Source organism: Colobus angolensis, unplaced genomic scaffold, assembly GCF_000951035.1.
Source record: "Colobus angolensis palliatus isolate OR3802 unplaced genomic scaffold, Cang.pa_1.0 Scaffold44, whole genome shotgun sequence".
NCBI lineage: Eukaryota > Metazoa > Chordata > Mammalia > Primates > Cercopithecidae > Colobus > Colobus angolensis.
This window is the reverse complement of record NW_012117821.1, coordinates 73,193-93,753: the sequence shown is the minus strand read 5'-3', so window position 1 is coordinate 93,753 and position 20,561 is coordinate 73,193. Positions and strand designations below refer to the sequence as shown.

General features: G+C 52.3%; 1 pseudogene; it reads left to right on the top strand.

Annotated features, from left to right (window-relative positions):
- Positions 1-5,263: 5,263 nt before the first annotated feature.
- LOC105522783 lies at positions 5,264-15,165 on the top strand (annotated as a pseudogene).
- Positions 15,166-20,561: the final 5,396 nt, after the last annotated feature.

The window sequence follows — 20,561 nt, the reverse complement described above, 5'->3', positions numbered from 1 at the left end:
TGTTAGTCAGGCTAGTCTCAAACTCCTGACCTCAGGTGATATGCCCACCTTGACCTCCCAAAGTGCTGGGATTATAAGCATGAGCCTCTGCGCCTGGCCAATCTTTACATTTAATGTGATTGTTTTCGTATTGACTGAACATGTTTACCAGTTCCTGAGCCTGTTATCTCTAATTGGCTCTAGTTCAGAATAGTTTGTTTTGGCTTCCCAAATGTGTTTTTATCATGTGGGCATTATCTGTAATGTCTTCTGCTTATGCTGTTAGTTTTATTTCCTCGGGTAACAGTTCTTCTGTTCAGTTTTGTTGTTGGAAGGCAGCATGGATCCGTGGTACACATCATGTACTCTGAAGCCAGTGTCCCTGACTGCACCTTAGCGATGAAACCCTGGTCAAGTTGCAGAACCTCTGCCTTCATTTCCTCATCTATAAAGTGGATATGATAATAACCTGTTTGAGGGGTTTACAAACTGTTTTCTTAAGGGTCAGAGGCTGAATAGTATAATTACTTACTTTTTCATTTTCTTTGAGACAGGGTCTCACTCTGTGGCCCAGGCTGGATTGTAGAGGCACGATCTCAGCTTACTGCAGCCGGGACCTCCTGGGCTCAAGTGATCCTTCCACCTCAGCCTCCGTAGTAACTGGGACTATAGGTGCACACCATGCCCAGCTAATTTTTGTATTTTTTTTTTCTTTGTAGAGACAAGAGTTTTGTCATGCTGCCAAGGCTGGCAGCTTCCGTGTGTTTTTTATAGGCAATTTTTAAAAATTTTTATACTTTTTCTTTAATTTTTTTGAATTTAACCTCAGAATGTAATTATAGGCAAAATTCAAAACATAATAGTAATTGAGTTTAATTTTTGTAATGTGGGTCTATTACTGAGAAGAGTGGATGCCATTTTGCTTAACTGGGGTTCAAAGTTAGTGTTCCCTGTCATCAAAATCAATTGCAAGTGTGCATCTGTGAATGCTGGTTAAGTGCAGGAGAGCAAATGAAGTCTACCATTGACATCACTGAAAAAGTCAATAGATTCACCGCTGATAATGGATTCAGATATTTCCCACAGAGTTCTTGCTGATGAATAATACAGTGAAGCCAGGCATGGTGGCTCATGCCTGTAATCCTAGCACTTTGGGAGGCCAAGGTGGGTGGATCATCTGAGGTCAGAGGTTTGAGACCAGCCTGGCCAACATGGCAAAACCTCTTCTCTACTAAAAATACAAAAATTAGCTGGGCGTGGTGGTGCGTGCTTGTAATCCCAGCTACTCTGTGGGGGAAAGGAAGAGAGATCAGACTGTTACTGTGTCTAAGAGAAATTCTTCTGCTTTGAGATGCTGTTAATCTGTAACCTTAGCCCCAACCCTGTGCTTACAGAAACATGTGCTGTGTTGACTCAAGGTTTAGGGAATTTAGGGCTGCACTTCGTTAAATATGTGTTTGCGGGCAGTATGCTTGGTAAAAGTCATCGCCATTCTCCATTCTTGATTCACCAGGGACACAATGCACTGTGGAAAGCTGCAGGGACCTGTGCCCAAGAAAGCCTGGGTTATTGTCCAGGTTTCCCCCAACTGAGACAGCCTGAGATATGGCTTCGTGGGAAGGGAAAGACCTTACAGTCCTCCAGCCCGACACCCGTAAAGGGTTTGTGCTGAGGAGGATTAGTGAAAGAGGAAGTCCTCTTTGCAGTTGAGATAAGAGGAAGGCATCTCTCTCCTGCTCAGCCCTGGGAATGGAATGTCTCGGTGTAAAACCCGACCGTACATTCTATTTGCTGAGATAGGAGAAAACCGCCCATGGCTGGAGGTGAGACATGCTTGCGGCAATACTGCTCTGCTACTTTTTACTGCTCTGAGATGTTTGTGTAAAGTCAAACAATCTGGCCTATGTGCACATCCAGACACAGCACTTTTCCTTAAACTTATGACACAGATTCCTTTGCTCACATGTTTCCCTGCTGACCCTCTCCTCACCATTACCCTGTAGTCCTGCCACATCCCCCTCACCAAGATAGTAGAGATAGCGATCAATAAATACAGAGAAACTCAGAGACCAGCACCGGTGCAGGCCCTCACTTGCTGAGCACCGGTTCCCTGGGCCCACTTTTCTTCCTGTATACTTTGTCTCTGTGTCTTATTTCTTTTCTCAGTCTCTTGTCTCCACCTTGCAAGAAATACCCACAGGTGTGGAGGGGCAGGCCCCCTTCATTACTTGGGAGGCTGAGGCAGGAGAATCACTTGAATCCAGGAGGTGGAGGTTGCAGTGAGCCAAAACCACGCCACTGGACTCCAGCCTGGGTGACAGAGTGAGACTCTGTCTCAAAAATAATAACAATAATGATGATGCAGTGAAAAACCATACACTTTAAGCACTTTATGTTTTCACCATCTTCATACATGTGTCCACCTAAGCTTGTTCTTGATCCACACGTGCTTTTCCCATCGCCAGTTTTAACACATATTAGTAGATTACACTTCCTTTTTTGCTGCATTAGTTTTCTCAACTTTGGGAATATTCTTGCTGCAGTTGTTGGGTTTTTTTTTTTTTTGGAGACAGGGTTTCACTCTCACTCAGGTTGGAGTACGGTAGTGCAATAACGGCTCACCACAACCTAAACCTACCGGGCTCAGGTGATTCTCCCACCTCAGCCTCCCGAGTAGCTGGGACTATAGGCGTGGGCCACCATGCCTGGCTAATGGAAGGGGAAGGGCTGGGTTTGTCTGAGGACCCTCCTGTGGGTGTGGCAGAGCCTGTGGTCTGAGGCAGGGGTCCAGCTGCAGAGTAGCCCACAGCTTCACAGTGGCCCAGGGACCCAGGGCAGACAGGCCATGAGGCCCAGTGCCTTCTGGACCAGGCCTTGACGCTGAGGCCGTGGAACAGGTGCGGCTCTGAGAAGGGACCAGAGTGACCATAGGCTGAAGGCTATGTCCACAGACCCAATGCGGGAGAAGCTGTGCCAGGCAGTGATGTCAGCCAGGCCCCCCAGCAGAACTAGGGATGTCAGGGGCAGCTCTGTCCCAGGTGGCAGACCCTGGCTTCCCCTCCTGCTCACAACTGCCTTCCCACACCCAAGAACTTCCTGAGTCCTCCCTGGTAACATCCAGGAGCAGGGAGCATGCGGGTGCCTGACCCTGTGGTCGAGGATGGGGGAAGGCAGCTCTGCCTGCAGCTCCACCCCATTTATAAGGCATTGAGGTGCCTTCTGCTGGGGCATGTGCTGAGGGGCACTGCCCTCGGGAAGTTCCCAGGCTTGTGTAGAAGCTGGTGGGAATGAGCCAAGAACAGAGGTGTCAGGAGCCAGATTTTGGGCAGGTCCCAGGTCTCTGAGCCTCAGTTTCTTCATCTGTAGGAGGGTGGTAACCCTGCCCTGCTCAGCTTACCAGGGACAGCTGTGCATTTTCAGTGCAGAGGAAAAGCAGAGACCTTGCCCTCAGATGGCCATACTGCCTTGTTGCTGTACCCAGCACTCCAGTGCTCCCCCAGGGGGTGTCCTGGCTTTCTCCTTTGTAACTCTCAGGTGTCACCTGTGGGTCCTGCCCTACCACCCCCTCTCCCTGTCTAGAAACGAGGCCCGCTGAGCTTGGAGCCACCCACTCCCTGCTGTCAAGCCATCTGCTCCTGGGTTAGCTTGTGGCTGACCTGGCCTGATTCTACACTGATGTGGGTGTTTCTCCATTGCTGGGGCAGTGGTTGTCCATTCTGGGACCCGGGGCAGCTCTCAGCTGTGGCTGTTGTGCCTGTGCTTCCCCAGGTCCTGGTGGTCACTCCAACCCTGCTCTCTCATATCCCAAGAGCAGGCTGACTGTCTTCCCTATTCCCACCTTTCCAGTAACTGCTGCAAGAAGGGACAGACACTGCTGCAGAGAACTTGCCACGGTGTTTCATGCTGCGGCCAGTGGTGCCAGACTACACGCTCTATTCTAGGAAAGGGTGACGCTTCCTGATCAGCAGTCTTAACAGGGAACTGTCCTGTGGGTACCTGGACAGGCTGCCGGGAGTGGGGCGGAGTGGGGTTAGAGTACTGCCTGCTGCCCGTTGAGGGTGTGCAGGTTCCTTAAGAGTGTGCACGTTGTAGTCTGCGTGCATGTCTAGTTTTTTCTTTTCCTTATCACTAATCAGCCTTGCGTAACCAGGCTGGCCCTGCTTCCTGCCTAGGGGCTATGGGTGTACCATCTGGAGCTGCAAATGGGGTGATGATGCCTTCCCACACCCAAGAACTTCCTGACACCCAGTGCCTCATCTCCAGCCAACCTCTGGCTCCCCCAGAGATCCTGGGACTCAGGCCTCACACTCCGGCACGGGAGCTTTGTCTTTCTGGGGGTGTTCTCCTTTGGAGGCACCTTCAAACAGGGGTGCAACAGATAGAATTCAGTAAGTGCCATCTGTTGCATGGATACCCTGCTGCCACCCTCATCCACCTTTCTGAGGCAGATCCTGGGATGGGTCTTTATTTATGAAGACAAAAGGGAGGGAGAATGCATAGAGGCTGGGCACGGTGGCTCACGCCTGTAATCCCAGCACTTTGGGAGGCCGAGGCAGAAGGATCACTTGAGGTCAGGAGTTTGAGACCAGCCTGGCCAGTGCGGTGAAACTGCCTCTACTAAAAATACAAAAAAATTAGCTGGGTGTGGCAGCAGGCACCTGTAATCCCAGGTACTTGGGAGGCTGAGGCAGGAGAATCGCTCAAACCCAGGAGTTGGAGGTTGCAGTTAGCCGAGATCACGCCACTGCACTCTGGCCTGGGCGACAGGGAGACTCCGTCTCAAAAATCAATCAATCAATCAATCAATCAATCAATGCATAGAGGTTGTCTGTGTGACCCTGGGCAAGTGATTTCTCCTTCCCTCCTTGGGACTCAGCTCCTTGCCTGTGAACAGGGACAGCGCTTCTCCCTCATGGAGCTTCTGTGAGAATTACAGTAGAAAATGCACCTGTGGTGGCTGTTGGTAGTGACTGGTTCCCCCAATCCTGACTCCCCTGCAGGATGGGGCCTGGGCCCAGGGATGGGGGATGGGCTGGCAGAGGATGCCCATCCTAGAGAGGAGCCTTCTTGGCAGACGTGGAGACCTAGCTAAGTCAGAGTCCAGGACCTAAGTTTGAGGGTGCATCTGACACCCTGCAGCCATGAGTCTTTGGCTGGGTCAAGTGACCTTTCTGAGCTTCAGTTCCTTATCGGTAAAGCCTGGGCAGTGGTGCCCAGCATCTTTCACAGGACACCATGTGAGTGCAGATGGAGACCCACTGAGCAATCTGCTGGGGAGAAATTCATGGGGAGCACTCCTCTAGAGAGGGCTGGCTCGCACGGGCCCTCAGCCCAGCCCCTCGCAGGCTGGACCTTGGAGAGCGAGGCCCTGAGGCGACACATGGCACCTGGCTCCTGGCCTGCACCTGCGTCTGCACCTGTGTCCGCTCGGGAGTCTCTGTCTCAGGGGATGGACGAGGTGAGGGTTGGGCACTAGTGTCTGCATGAGGTGAGTGGATAACTAGGGCGCGTTTGGGGGACTGGGTTGTCCGACGTTGAGCCCCTCGGGAAAGGTTTGGACCAAACTGTGCTGGGGCATGTCCTCTAGGGGTCAGCTTGGACCTCCGTCTCTAGTCTCCCTTCCTTTACCTCCCTACCTTCAGTCTCTGGACCGACCCTGGTCTCCCTTCCTTCACCCTCTTGACACCTCTCCGGGTCTGACTTGCCTGTGTATCATGGGTCAGAGCCCACCACTTCCAGGCCTCCCAGTGCTTCCCTGGACAGATTCTGGGATCATTCACCAGTGACTGCCCTGCTAGGGTGTCAGCTGTCAGATCCCCTGCAGCCCCCCAACTCAGCTCTCCTCTGAAGCTCTCACTGTAGACTCCCAATGGTCACTGTCTCCAGGGCCAAGGGCTGGAAACTTCGCCTGTCTCACCAATAACATTCTCAGGATCGATTGCTACTGTCTGTCCCAGAGGTGGGCCAGGGCTCCAGGCCCGGGCTCCTCTTCACTAGGTGAGGGTGGAGGGCCATGGCTACCTGGACAGGGATGAGGGTGGGGTCCCCAGGATTGCAGCAGATATGCCAGGACAGTGTAGCAGCCCCGTGGTGCTGACATATGCCTTTTCCAGCAACCAGGCTCCTGGCGGCACACACAAGTGCATCTTGCAGGGCAGCGAGTGCCCTGTAGTGCTGCCGCCTGAGCCAGTGCTCCTGCCATCCGACAATTGCATCGTCACTTTCTACCACTGCGTGTCTGGGAGGGAGCAGGTCAGCCTGGTGGACCTGTAGTACCTGCCCTGGAGACACGGTGAACAGCGGCTATAAGCCTGGAGCAGGGCCCCTTGGCAAGAACATCCTGGCTGCTTGGGGCTAGGAGAAGGGCCCTGCAGCCTGTGACCCCTGTGGCCCAGTGAGTGTTCTCAGTCCCTGCCAAGTGAGATCCAGGGCTGGGCCCCTGGGAGGGGAAGGCCCATGTGGTTACTGCAGGGGCCAGAGGAAGTCACTGCTGTCCTGTCCCACCTGGGGCTTTTCTGGACCAGTCTCCCAGTGAGGTGCCTTGTCTGAGAGGGCCTTGACCATGCCCCTTGGGAATCTTTCAGATCCCCAGTCTTGGGTGTGCTGACTGACACACCAGACCCATGGGGCTTCAGCCTTACATGGATTATCTCTGTTCCAGTGAAGCTGGACCCACTCTTTGACTTACAGAACACGTCAGCTCTGGCCACTGCATCCTGATCAGCAGCATCAGTCCTGCCTTGGAGCCAACGTCACTCTTCTCAGCTATGAACTGGGCGTCAAGAAGCAGGAAGAGGCCTGGGAGGTAACACTTTGACTGGCTTCCCCTGGGGTCCTGTCTCCTGGGAGCAGCAGTCCAGGGCAGACTCCCCACTCTAAATAAGGAGAGGTCAACTTGGAGTGAAGAGCAGGGGAGGAACTGGAGCCAGGTGTGTGTGTGAACACACATGCTGACACGCACATGTGTGTGCTTCGTGTGTGTGTGTGTGAGTAGGGTGAGCGTGCCTGTGTGAGTGTGTGCATGTAAGTGTGCATGTGTTTATGTGTGTGCACATATAAGTGTGCCCATGTTTGCGTTTGTAAGTGTACATGTGAGTGTGCCTGTGCCTTGCGTTTGTATCTGTGAGTGTGCACGTGGGCGTGTCTACGTGTACGAGTGTGTATGTGAGTGTGGTGAGTTGCTTCTGTGCACGCGCTTGTGTGTGTGAGTGTGCATGCAAGTGTGAGGAGTGTGAAAGTGTGCCTGTAGACATGTCTGCCTGTGTGTGCATGTGTGTATTGGTGGGCAAATGCAGCCGTATCTGCGTGTGAGTGTGAGTGTGCCTTCTCTCTGTGTGTGTGTGCACGTGAATGTGGTGAGTGTGCCTGTGTGAACACAGGCGTGTTCAGGTGTATGCTGTGTGAGCGTGTGCCTTTGTGTATTCTTGAGGACTGAGGAACCCAGCCCCACCTTCAGCACCTGCTAACTGCCCCCACCCCCGCAGCAGGCCCAGCACAGGGATCACATTGTCGGGGTGACCTGGCTCATACTTGAAGCCTTTGAGCTGGACCCTGGCTTTATCCTTGAGGCCAGGCTGCGTGTCCGGATGGCCACACTGGAGGATGACGTGGCAGAGGAGGAGCGTTACACAGGCCAGTGGAGTGAGTGGAGCCAGCCTGTGTGCGTCCAGGCTCCCCAGAGACAACGTGGGCGCTGCTACGGCTGCTGCACTTCCAGAGTCTAGGTTGGGTGTCCTCTCCCCTCGTCACCTCACCCCTGCACCCTTTCATCCTCCTGGAAGCCCCTCGCTGAGGCAGCCAGGCCCCAGTTGACCCACTTCCTCTGAAGGTCTGAGGTCTGTAGGGAGGAAACAAACACCTGACGATTCTGGGACTTCCTGGGAACCCATAGTCAGTGACTCCTGTTAGGAGTGAGGGTGGTGGGGCTGCACACCAGGGCTGGTGTTCTTGCCTGGAGGCTGGACATGACCTCAGTGTCTTTAGTGAGGGCTGGGCTGACCCTTGCGTGCTGCAATGCTGAGAAGGCCCAGGGGACCTTATGACCCACCGTGTGGCAGATGTAAGAGTGAGGCCCAGGAGTGTGGCTTACACCGGGTCCTTCAGCAGGTGACATAAACCTCCAAGGCTCATCACAAACCTTCCACTTTGGCCCAGGGCACTAAAGGGTGCACTTTTGCCAAGTAGGTTTGTGGGGAGCCTCCTGGCACTGAGGCTGCTGACAGCCCTGGGCTCTTCCTGCCCACAGGCCCTCTGATCCCACCCTGGGCGTGGCCAGGCAACACCTTTGTTGCTGTATCCGTCTTTTTCCTGCTGACTGGCCTGACCTACCTCCTGTTCAAGCCGTCACCCAGGTACGTAGCTGATTGTGTGTGTGTACGTGTGTGAGCAGGTAAGAGTGTACATGTTAGTGTATGTGTGCAGATGTGCCACTATGTGAATGTGTGAGTGTGTGGTGGGTGGGCCGTCCAGGGCCATCCCTGTCTGGTTCCTCCCCTCCCCTCTCCACTGTCTGGTCCCGGATGGAGTGGACTTTTCAAGTGTCCACCCTGGGCCAGTAGAGAGTTGTCAAGTTGCCAGGGAGAGAAGAGAAAGGGGGATTTGTGGCACAGGCCGAAGACAAGGGCAGTGTGGTCTCGACCAGACCCAGAGTCACCGAGATCAAGAGCCCGGATCCTAGTCTTCTGCCTCTGGAGGAGCTTGGTTTGTCCATCTGTTCACACAGTCTATGAAAGGACACTTGGGGCATCTGGTGTGCACAAGACTCTTCTCACCCTGGCAGATGCCTTAGAGAACAACATGGACGAGGGCCCTCCATAAATCAACTGTCACGCCTCATGCACCACACGTCAGGTTACAGGAGGGGACTCAGGGGCCACGTGAGGCTGTGGATGTGAGGAAGAGGGTGTGGGGAGAGGGGTGTTGGGTGGGGCTAAGCGGGAGGGTGCTTGGCTTCTCCTTGGAGCAAAGGAAAGTGTGAAACTGTGTGATACGACCGAGTTCATGTTTTGAGGAATGGATTGCTGGGACAAGGGAACATGGGGGACCTGCTTGGGGACCAATGGGGGCCAGTGGGGTGCCCACAGGGAGATGATATGGCAGGAGCCAGTGAAACAAGTGGAGATAGAGCAAAGTGGAGGGGATTGCAGGGTCTTGGGGGAGAAATAGAGGGGATGTGTGGCTGGATAAGGTAAGAGTGGTGACTCCTGAGGTGGGGAAATGGGGGGAATCCTTGCGGGGAGGTTGGCGAGGTCTGTTTGCACCTGTTGGGTTGGAGCCCCGGGTGACATCCTTGTGGGACGGTCAGTGGATCCTTGGCAGCAAGTCTGGTGCTTGGGGAGACACTGGGTGAGGTGAGAGCCACAGATGTCCTGATGGCAAAGACAGAGTTCCGGGAGGTGCGGCTCCCTCTGTGGACTGAGGATCTCGCTGATAACTCCCCGTTCTGAACCTGCCATCGCAACTCACACTGTAAAGGATTCTCGCCTCAGTATAAATCAGTTCTATGCGGCTGTTAGGCAAGGAGGCCCAGTTGGGTCCTGCCCTGAGAGTGGGCTGGGATGTGATGAGATGGGAGAGGCAGTGGCAGAGACGAGGTGGGCGGGCCTCCTGCTGATGGAAGGAAGCTCAGCCTCTGCAGTGACCTCAGGCCACCTGGGTCCCCACAGGCCTCTGACTGGCCTCTCCGGGCCTCAGGGTGAAGAGAACCTTCTAGCAGAATGTGCCCTCTCCAGCGGCGTTCTTCCGGCCCCCCTACAGTGTGCACAGTGGGAACTTCCAGGTGTGTGCAGAGTCCACGGCAGGGTGTGGGGGGCAGGGGTTGCCCAGAGCTCTGGCCTGCCCATGATGTTGGCTTTCATGAGGGTTGGCGGCCAGTGTGGGAGTCTTGTCAGTGCTTGGAGCCTTTTCTGTATATTCAGTGAATTTCACTTTATACGCGTGTCTCAAATGGGGAAAAACTAGCTTTATTTTCCATTGCTGATTTCTTTTTGTTCTCATATCTCCAGTTCCACGGTTGATGGAAAAAATGTAAATTTCTCACGACTTATCTCTGTCCCCTCTGGTTTGCAGCTGTCTGCACCCACCATGTGCCTCACCTCCTCCTGCGAAGGTGTCTGTCCTGTGGCCGTGGGGAAGGGTCTGTGGTGTGTGCGCTGCCCTCGGGGCTCTCACTGCCACTGGGCTCCTGCTCTGCCTTGTCCCCTGGTCCCCGCAGATTTCACGCTGGCACCACAGCTGAGGATTGGGCTCTGCACTTCCCCCTCTGTGGCCCTGTTGAGCTCCCACAGCCCAGGGACCAGGGAGCAACTTGGGGGTTGCATCAGGCCCTCCGCTCCCTGCTGGGCTGGCGGTTCATGCTGCCTGGGTGGGAGGAGGAGGGGGAAACGGAGGGCTCCAGTGAGTGGTCTCTAGTTTGTCCCCTCAGACTCCTCACTTTGGGCAAAGGAACAGAGACGCAGTGAGGGCCCCTCCCTGGGGTCTGGGCCAAGCTGACCCCTCTTCTCCAGGATCTTCCCTCCCTGTTCCCTACGGCATCCCTGGGCCCTGTGCGGCAACGATGTCCCCTCCACACCACAGCTCCAGCTTACTATGCAGAAAAATCCTTTTCTCTCTCAGTGAGGAGCCTAGTTTTCAAGATTTTTGTCCAAATATTCAATTTGAACCATAAACCGGGCACCTGGCTCTTGGCAGAGTCTCCCTCGTTCCCCAGGGTGGTAGGTGTGACTGTCAAGAGCCTGGGCAGCCGAGGACAAGGCTGAGCAGGGCACGGATTGTGATTGCCCCTGGGACTGTCATCCTGTTGCAGGCACCAGCCCTTCCCTAGAGAATCAGGGCACCTGCCAGGGGTTATTTAGACCCTCAGGTGGAGATCTGGTGCCGTAGGTTGGTCTCCAGGGAGCAGTGCAGTGATGGAGGGTGTGGTGTGTGTGGTGCATGGGATGGAGGTTCCTGGTCTCACCAAGGGAACAGCTTCCTTTTGGAGGTGGGGGCCTCCTGTGGTCCCACGGAAAGATCCAGGTCTGCTGGCTATAGCCTAGTGCTTTCAAAGTCACCAGTCCTGACAGCGACTCGTGTGTGTGTCTGTGTGTGTGTGTGTATGTGTGTATGTGTGTGTGTGGTGGGAATGCCCAGTCTCTGTAGCTGCTGAAAGGACTTGAGACTCATGCTGTCAGGAGCTGGCTCTGTCCTGGGCAGATATCACCATCTGTACCTTGGTTCAGGCTGCTGTGAGCACCAGGCCCTGTGCTGGCCGAGCGGTGAGGAGCCTGAAGGGACTCAGGGCCCCATGATGAGGTTGGGCTGGCACATGGAGGAAAGACAGAATATCCAAGACATAGGCACTGCTTGGTCTCTGGAGGACTTCAGGAGGGCTTCCTGGAGGAGGAGGGAGGCTGGGCTTGCCAGAAAGGAGGCAGCTCCTCCCAGGATGAGTTCTGAACATGCTGCCTGAGCCCTTCCCTCCTCCCGCACTCTGTTCCAGACTTGCCTGGGGGCCCACAGAGCCGGTGTGCTGCTGAGCCAGGACTGTGCTGGCGCCCCATGAAGAGCCTCAGAACCCTGGGTCAGGAGGTCACGGCGCTGCTCACCTGTGGCCCAGAGCATCCTTGGAAATCTGTGGGCCTGGAGAGGAGCAGGAAGGCACTGGGACCTGAGCTCAGAGGATGTACTGTCAGCAGGGTGTACGGAGTGGAGGGCACAGCCACTTGCCTATCTGTCACAGGAGGACTGGGCCCCCATGTCCCCCACCAGGCCATGTTACTCCCTTCCGTCCTCAGCAAGGCTCAGTCCTGGATGTTCTAGGACCCTGACTTGCCAGATGAATCGTCCGTTTTGGGAAAGTGGACTTAAGTCTCCAGAGCCCTTGTCTGGGACTGAACCTCCTGAGAACGGGCCCCTAGCAGTGGTCGGAGGTCCTGTCTGGATGGAGGCTCAGGGGCAGCTTCAGGGAGGAAGGATCCCTCTGCTCGGTGCCTGTGGGGAGGAGTCTCTACCCTCAGCATCCTGCCCACAGGTTCCTCCGCTGTCCCTTTTCTTTATCCCTGGCCTCTCTGAGAAGGGGGGTGTGGTCTCTCAGCTGTTCCGCCATCATCCCCTTAAAGGGCCAGCCTGGGCCCACTGGACACAGGTAAGGCACCATGACCACCTGGTGTGAGCTCTCTGTGCCTTCCTGACGCACCTTTTTAGAGATTAAAAGGGGCTTCATGGCTGTTTCAAAGTGTTGATGGCTGGGAAGAGGGGCCAGAGGAGGAATGAGGGATGAGGTTTGGCCAGCCCTAGGCTTTCTGGGCTCTAGGGACAGTGCAGTGGATGCTCAATGACAGTTTTGGGGACAGCAGGGTGGAGGCTCAGGGACAGCTCTGGGCTGAGGTCAGGGTGGAGGCTCCGGGGACAGCTCCGGGGACAGCAGGGTGGACGTTCAGGGACAGTTCCTGGGAGGCCAGTGCTCTCATTCCTCCTTGTCCTCATCCTCCCACTTGCTTCTGGAAACTGAGAGCTGAGGCTGGAGCTCCCAGTCAGTGCTGGAAGTGACCATCCAGCAGTGATGGTGGCCTGTGAAGGGTCCTGCTTCTGTCCTCAGCCTCTCATGGGGTGGGCTTAGGGAGAAGCTGTGGTCTGGAGAGAGTGGCAGATGGAGCAGAACGTGCCTGCATTTGTTTCCTAGGGCTGCCATAGCAAAGTGCCACAAAAGGGGTAGCTTAGAACCATAGAGATTTGTTGTCTCTGTTCTGAAGTCCAGAAGTTGGAAATAAGGATGTTGGCAGTGTTCCCAACTACATATCCTTAGGCTCCCATGAAACAGAAGTTGATACCAGGCCAAACAAGTTTCCCAGACAAGGCTTTATTAAGACTTATGCCCCTAAAGGTTGGGCAGAAGAGAGACCTATTAAGTCTTATGCCCTAAAGGTTGGCCAGGAGGAAGGATTCTTGGCTGGCTCCCCAAGAGGAGTGCACTGTGGTGTCTTAAGGAGGGTGACATGCATGATTTATGAGTTAGGTGAGTGTCATTACACATATGGGGTGGAGTGAAGGGTGCTCAGATGCAGTGAAGAATCATGCTAACACAAACGCTGTGTGACTGGAAAATAGCAGAAAAGCCCATACCTGGGTGGGGACTTTAGTGTTATAGCGAGGCCAGGGGTAGGGATCGGTCATTCTCCTGGCCTCATGCACAAGCGGGTGATTGAGTCAACCCCTGGAGGAAGACTTATGGCGGGATGCTGCTTATCTTAGTTTATTTCAGACAGGTGGCAAGGTCTGGCCAGCGAGTATGGCACCTGCAGCGAGTATGGTGCTGCAAGGTCTGGGGGTCAGCGGGCACGTATGGAACAATGCGTTAGTGGGGGTGGGCCGAGTCCCATTTCTACTCTGTCTCAGCAGGGCCATGCTCCCTCTGAAGGCACTAGGGAAGGATCCATTTCGGGCCTCTCTTCAGCTTCTGTTAGTTTATTGGCTTGTGAAAGCAAAACTCCACTTCTTTTTTAAGATAGTGTCTTGGTCTGTCGCCCAGGCTGAAGTGCAGTGGTGTGATCTCAGTTCTCTGCAACTTCTGCCTCCCCGGTTCAAGTGATTCTCCTGCCTCCACCTCCCAAGTAGCCGGGATTACAGGTGCAAGCCACCACACCCAGCTAATTTTTGTATTTTTAGTAGATACAGGATTTTGCCATGTTGGCTAGGCTGGTCTCAAATTCCTGGCCTCGAGCGATTGCCTGCCTCCCGTTCCCAAGGTGCTGAGATTACAGACATGAGCCACCACACCCGGGCATGTCATCTGTATCTCTTTTTTGGGGAGGTGTCTATCTTTTATTTGGGTTATTTTTCTTTTTGTTATTAGAATTTGTTATTTTACACACAAGTCTTTTTTCAGGTTTGTTTTTTAAGTATTTTCTCTCAGTCTGTGGCTTGTTTTTTGATTCTCTTAACGGGATATATCAGAGAGCAGTCATTTTAAATTTTAATAAAGTCTACATTATCATTCTTTTATGAACTGGTTTTTGGTATTGTATCTAAAGACTCATCACCAATCCTTCTATAACTTTTACAATTTTATATTTGAAAATTTAAGTCTACAGACTATCTTGAGCGATTTTTGGGGGGTGAGCTATGAAGTCTGTATCTACGTTGCTCGGGTTTGTCTTGAATTCCTGGGCTCAAGTGATCCTTACACCTCAGCCTCCCACAGTACTGGGATTACAGGCGTGAACCACTGCACTTAGCCTGGAGTCTCTTTCTTCCTTCCTTCTCCCTTCCCCTTCCCCTTCCTTTTTCTTTCCTGGTTTCTTTTTATTTATTTTTTTCTTTTTCTTTTTGATACTGAGTCTCGCTGTGTCGCCAGGCTGGAGTGCGGTGGTGTGATCTCGGCTCACTGCAACCTCCGCCTCCCGGGGGCAAGGGGTTCTCCTGCCTCGGCCTCCAGAGTAGCTGGGACTACAGGCGCCCGCCACCATGCTCAGATACCTTTTGTATTTTTCGTAGAGGCGGGTTTTTACCATGTTGGCCAGAATGGTCTTGATTTCCTGACCTCAAGTGATCCGCCAGACTCGGCCTCCCGAAGTGCTGGGATTACAGGCGTGAACTGGCCGTTTCTCTGATTGCTATCTCCGTGCGTTCCGGTCAAGCCACTGGATGGTGGGCTCCGTTTCACCTGCAATCTCCAAAATCAGGGCCTGGAAAAATCAAGGCGCTGATTTTCAGAGATTCCCCAGAGCTGCCGCGAGGGGGCGCCCGGCCCTGCCAAACCCGGAGCGCCGCCCGCCAGAGCCGTGTCCGATCCGCACGGCGCCGTCCTGGGGCGTCCCCTGTGAAGACAGAGCTTTCTCTTCTCAGGACCCACCCGGGAGGGGCCGGGGCTTGGGACACCTGGGGACACCTGGGGCCGCGTCCGCTGTGAGGACAGGGAGACGCTGCTGCAGCTCCGGGACACACGGGGCCGCCGAGGCAAAGGTGAGGGAAAGGCTTCCGCCCCCGCTGTGAGCGCAGCGGAGCGAGCGCGGCCGCGTTTCCCGTCGGGCTGTTTGAATTCGGATTTCACTTTGAACAAGCTCCCTTCATGGAGGCTTGGGCGGGTCACCCCCAGCGCCAGGCCAAGATGCGGGTTACGAAGGCGAGTTTGTTTCTGGAGAGGAGGAGGAACGCGGAGACACCGTGGAGCGGTTGGGGTGTTGGGGACTGGCGGGCGCTACAGCCTGAGGTCGGGAAAGAGGCGCCCCCCGGATCCGTGCTCATTTTTTTTGTTTTGTTTGGTTTTGTTTTTTTGAGACAGAGTTTCGCTCTTGCTTCCCAGGTTGGAGTGCGGTGGCGCGATCTCGGCTCGCTGCAGCCTCCGCCTCCGGGGTTCAAGCGATTCTCCCGCCTCAGCCTCCTGGGATTATAGGCATGCACCAGCACGCCCGGCTCATTTTGTATTTTTAGTAGAGACGGGGTTTCTCCATGTTGGTCAGGCTGGTCTCGAACTCCCAACGTCATCAGGTGATCCACCCACCTCGGCTTCCCAAAGTGCTGGGATTACAGGCGTGAGCCACCTCGCCTGGTCAGTACTCGGTGTTTTCAGGCTCCTTTGTTAACACAGTGGAAACAACACAGGAAAATGGATAAGTAGGCACATTGTCGTGCTCACGCTACTGCACTTAAGCCCTGGGCGACAGAGCAAGACCTTGTCTCAAAAAAACAAAAACAAATGAAAACAAAACCAAAAAAACCATTGTGTGCGTCTAATGGAAGTGAACTCCTCAACAACAGTTTTTCTTTTGTTGAGAAAGTCTGTTTAATTTGCAGTATATTTGTAATGGTACATAAAATGACGTCTGTTTTATAAACATTTGCATCCTAAGTTAGTTGAAATGTATTAACTGTATTAAGCTTTGACATTATAGCATAAAACTAATTGAAGAAAGTCAGTACTCTTTTTTTTTTCTTGGCCTTGACCATTTTAATTAAATCAAATTTCGTTAAGGTTACTTTATACTGAGCTGTAAACCCATATGGCCTTGCGGTGTCTTTTCTTATCTTTTTTTTCTTTTTTTTGAGATGGAGTCTCGCTCTGTCTTCGAGGATGGAGTGCAGTGGAGTGATCTCAGCTCCCTGTAACCTTTACCTCCTGTGTTGAAGCAATTATCTGTCTCAGCCTTCCCAATAGCTGGGATTACAGGCGCCTGCCACAACGCCCAGCTAATTTTTTTGTATTTTTAGTAGAGATGGGGTTTCACCATCTTGGCCAGGATGGTCTTGAACTTCTGACCTTGTGATCCAACCACCGTGGCCTCCCAAAGTGTTGGGATTACACGCATGAGAAACTGAGCCCACGGCCTCTTTTCTTTTTTTGACAAGAAGTCTCACTTTGTCGCCCAGGCTGGACTGCAGTGGTGGGATCTCAGCTCACTGCAGCCTCCGCCTCCTGGGTTCAAGCACTTCTCCTGCATCAACATCCTAAGTAGCTGGGATTACAGGCCTGCATTACCACGCCAGGCTAATTTTGTATTTTTAGTAGAGGTGGTGTTTCACCATGTTGGCCAGGCTGGTCTTGAACTCCTGACCTCAAGAGATTCACTCGCCTCAGCCTCCCAAAGTGCTGGGATTGCAGGCAGGCCTGAGCCACGAGGCCTGGCTGCTTTTTTTTTTTTTTTTTAATTAAAAAAATTTTTTTTTGTTTGTTTTTTGAGATGGAGTTTAGCTCCTATTGCCCAGGCTGAACTGCAATGTCCTGATCTTGGCTCACGGCAACCTCCGCCTCCTGGGTTCAAGCAATTCTCCTGCTTCAGCCTCCTGAGTAGCTGGGACTACAGGTGTGCACCAGCATGCCTGGCTAACTTTGTATTTTTAGTAGTAGAGATGGGGTTTCACCATGTTGGTCAGGTTGATTTCTAACTCCTGACCTCAAATGATCCACCTGCCTCTGCCTCCCAAGTGGCTGGGATTACAGGCATGCACCAGCATGCCTGGCTAACTTTGTATTTTTAGTAGTAGAGATGGGGTTTCACCATGTTGGTCAGGTTGATTTCTAACTCCTGACCTCAAATGATCCACCTGCCTCTGCCTCCCAAATTATTGGGATTCCAGGCGTGAGCCACTGCACTCAGCCTTTACATTTTTATTGATTTTTTTTTTTTTTTAAGAGAGAAGTTCTTGCTCTGTCACCCAGGCTGGAGTGCAGTGGTGTGATCATGGCTCACTGCAGCCTCGGCCTCCTGGGCTCCAGCAATCCTCCTGCCTCAGCCTCCCAAGTAGCTTGGACTATAGGCACCAGCCACCATGCACTGCTAATTTAAGCAGGATCTTTACGTCACTCAAGTTTGTCTTGAACTCCTGGGCTCAAATGATCGTTACACGTCAGCCTCTGAAAGTGCTGGGGTTACAGGCGTGAGCCACTGCACCCAGCCTAAGGTCTCCCCCAGCCTTTGTTGTTTTTTTTTGAGAAGATTTTCACTCTTTTTTCCCAGGCTGGAGTTCAATGGTGAGATCTCGGCTCATTGCAACCTCTACCTCCTGGGTTCAAACGATTCTTCTGCCTCAGCCTCCCAAGTAGCTGGGATTACAGGCATGTGACTAATTTTGTATTTTTAGTAGAGATGGGGTTTCACCATATTGGTCAGGCTTGTCTCGAACTCTTGACCCTAGGTGATCCCACTGCCTCAGCCTCCCCAAAGTGCTGGGATTACAAGTGTGAGCTACTGCGCCCGGCCCTGCGGTTTCTTTCTTTCCTTCCTTCCTTCCTTCCTTCCTTCCTTCCTTCCTTCCTTCCTTCCTTCCTTCCTTCCTTCCTCTTTCTTTCTTTTTCTTTCTTTCTTTTTTTTTTGAGATGCAGTCTCACTCTTTTGCCCAGGCTAGGGTGTTGTCATGCGCGTCCGTGTGAAGGGACCACCAAACAGGCTTTGTGTGAGTAATAAAGCTTTTTAATCACCTCAGTGCAGGCAGGCTGAGTCCGAAAAGAGAGTCAGCGAAGGGAGGTAAAGGTGGGGCTGTTTTATATGGTTTGGGTAGGTAAAGGAAAATTACAGTCAAAGGGGGGTTGTTCTGTGGTGGGCAGGAGTGGGAGTCACAAGGTGCTCATTGGGGGAGCTTTTTAAGCCAGGATAAGCCAGGAAAAGGACTTTCACAAGGTAATGTCATCACTTAAGGCAAGGACCGGCCATTTTCACTTCTTTTGTGGTGGAATGTCATCAGTTAAGGCGGGGCAGGGCATTTTCACTTCTTTTGTGATTCTTCGGTTACTTCGGGCCATCTGGGCATATGCATGTGCAATTCACAGGGGATGCAATGGCTTGGCTTGGGCTCAGAGGCCTGACAGGTATAGTGGCATGATCTCCGCTCACTGCAACCTCCCCTTCCTGGACTCAAGTGATTCTCCTGCCTCAGCCTCTGAAGTAGCTGGGACTAGAAGTGTGTGTGCACCATGATGCCCGGGTAATTTTTTGAGTGTTTTTATTAGAGGTGGGGTTTCACCATGTTGGCAAGGCTGGTCTCAAACTCCTTTCCTCAAGTGATCTGCCCGCCTTGTCCTCCCAAAGTGTTGGGATTACAGGTGTGAGCCACCATGCCCTGCCCCTGGGGTCCTTTTATAATGGGGGATCTTTAAGGGTCACTCCAAGCTTTTCTATGCTAATTGGTGTATTTAAATTTTCCTTATTTTAGAGTCCATTTTGTTAATGTGTATTTTTACTGGGAAATCATCCATTTTCTCTTGGTTTCCAGTTTGATTAAATACGTTCCTCCTTTTTTTTTTTTTTGAGACGAGTTTTGCTCTGTCTCCCATGCTGGAGTGCAGTGGCGCAGATCTCAGCTGACTGCAGCCTCCGTCTCCTGTGTTCAAGCAGTTTGGCTTCAGCCTCTTGAGTAACTGGGATTACAGGCCTGCGCCACCATGCCCGGCTGATTATTGTTTTTAGTAGAGACTGGGTTTCGCCATGTTGGCCATGCTGTTCTCAAACTCCTGACCTCAGCTGATCTGCTGGCCTCTGCCTCCCAAAGAACTATGATTACAGGCATGAGCCACCGTGCCTGGCCAGTATGTTTCTCTTATTTGACTTCTAATTTATCTCTTTCTAGTTTTCAACAGAATTCTTAATCCTATATATTTCTGCTATTTGTTTCCATCAATAATATTTTTAAAATATACTTCTTAGTTTATCTTGTTTTCAATTGAGGGAATTGTTATATTCAACAATTTCTCATGACCCAGTGACAAGCTTTAATTATTTTAAAATAATTCCTGCTTAACGCAAGACCTTTTTCAGGACCCAGCTGTCAGTGGTGTTGTTATTGAGCAGAGTTTCTTGGCTCTCCAGTAATAGAAGTCGACATGAGGCTGAGCAAGGTTCCCAGGCAAAGTTTTTTTTTTTTTGAGACAGAGTCTCGCTCTGTCGCCCGGGCTGGAGTGCAGTGGCCGGATCTCAGCTCACTGCAAGCTCCGCCTCCCGGGTTTACACCATTCTCCTGCCTCAGCCTCCCGAGTAGCTGGGACTACAGACGCCCGCCACCTCGCCCGGCTAGCTTTTTGTATTTTTTAGTAGAGACGGGGTTTCACCGTGTTAGCCAGGATGGTCTCGATCTCCTGACCTCGTGATCCACCCGTCTCGGCCTCCCAAAGTGCTGGGATTACAGGCTTGAGCCACCGCGCCCGGCCGCAAAGTTTTTATTTAGGTGTTTTGTTTAGCTTGGTTAAATTTATTTCACAAAGCTTTTATTTTTGTGTTTTATATTCAAACACAAAGGAGGCAGCAGGAGAGAGAGAATTCTCTGTCTGGCTCCCTGAAGAGAGTCAGGGGGAGAGTGTTTCTAAGGTCTGGCCCGATTGCTCAGGCTGGAGTGCTCTGGCGCCATCTCGGCTCACTGCATCTTCCTGGGCTCAAGCCATCCTCCCACTTCAGCCTCCCGATTAGCTGGGACTACAGGTGTATACAAACATGCTCGGCTAATTTTTATATTTTTTTTTTGTAGAGATGAGTTTTGCCATGTTGCCCAGGCTGGCCTCAGACCCCCACCAAAGTGCTGAGATTACAGGCATGAGCCATCACGCCCAGCCTGCACACAGGCAGGCAAAGATATTTTAATGTTCTTTTAATTGGCACGTCCTTCAGTATTAGTGTAAGCAACTTTTCATTTATTTCTTAGTTGAGAGTTCTTTGGGTCACAAATCAGATGACATTTCAGTTTGTGTAGGAGTATGCATATGTGAGTGTGTTGTATATGTGTGAGAGGAAGTGCAAACATAAGTATGACAGAATGAATATGTACACGTCTGTCCTTGTATGCCTAGTGTGTTAGGGTTTGCTTAGAGTTTGATTTAGGGTTAGGAGTAATGGTTAGGTTTAGGTTATGGAGAAGGGTTAGATGGTTAGTGTTAGGGTTAAGGGTTAAGGGTTAGGGTTAGGGTGAGGGTTAGGTTGAGGGTTAGGGTTAGGGTTAGGGGTTAGTATTGGGGTTAGGGTTTTAGGGTTAGGGGTTAAGGGTTAGGCTTAAGGGTTAGGGTTGGGGGTTGGTATCAGTGGTTAGGGGTCAGGGTTAAGGAATAGGGTAAGGGTTGAGGTTAGGGGTTAGGGTTAGGGGTTAGAGTTAAGGTAAGAGTTCGGGCTAGTGCTAGGGCTCTGGTT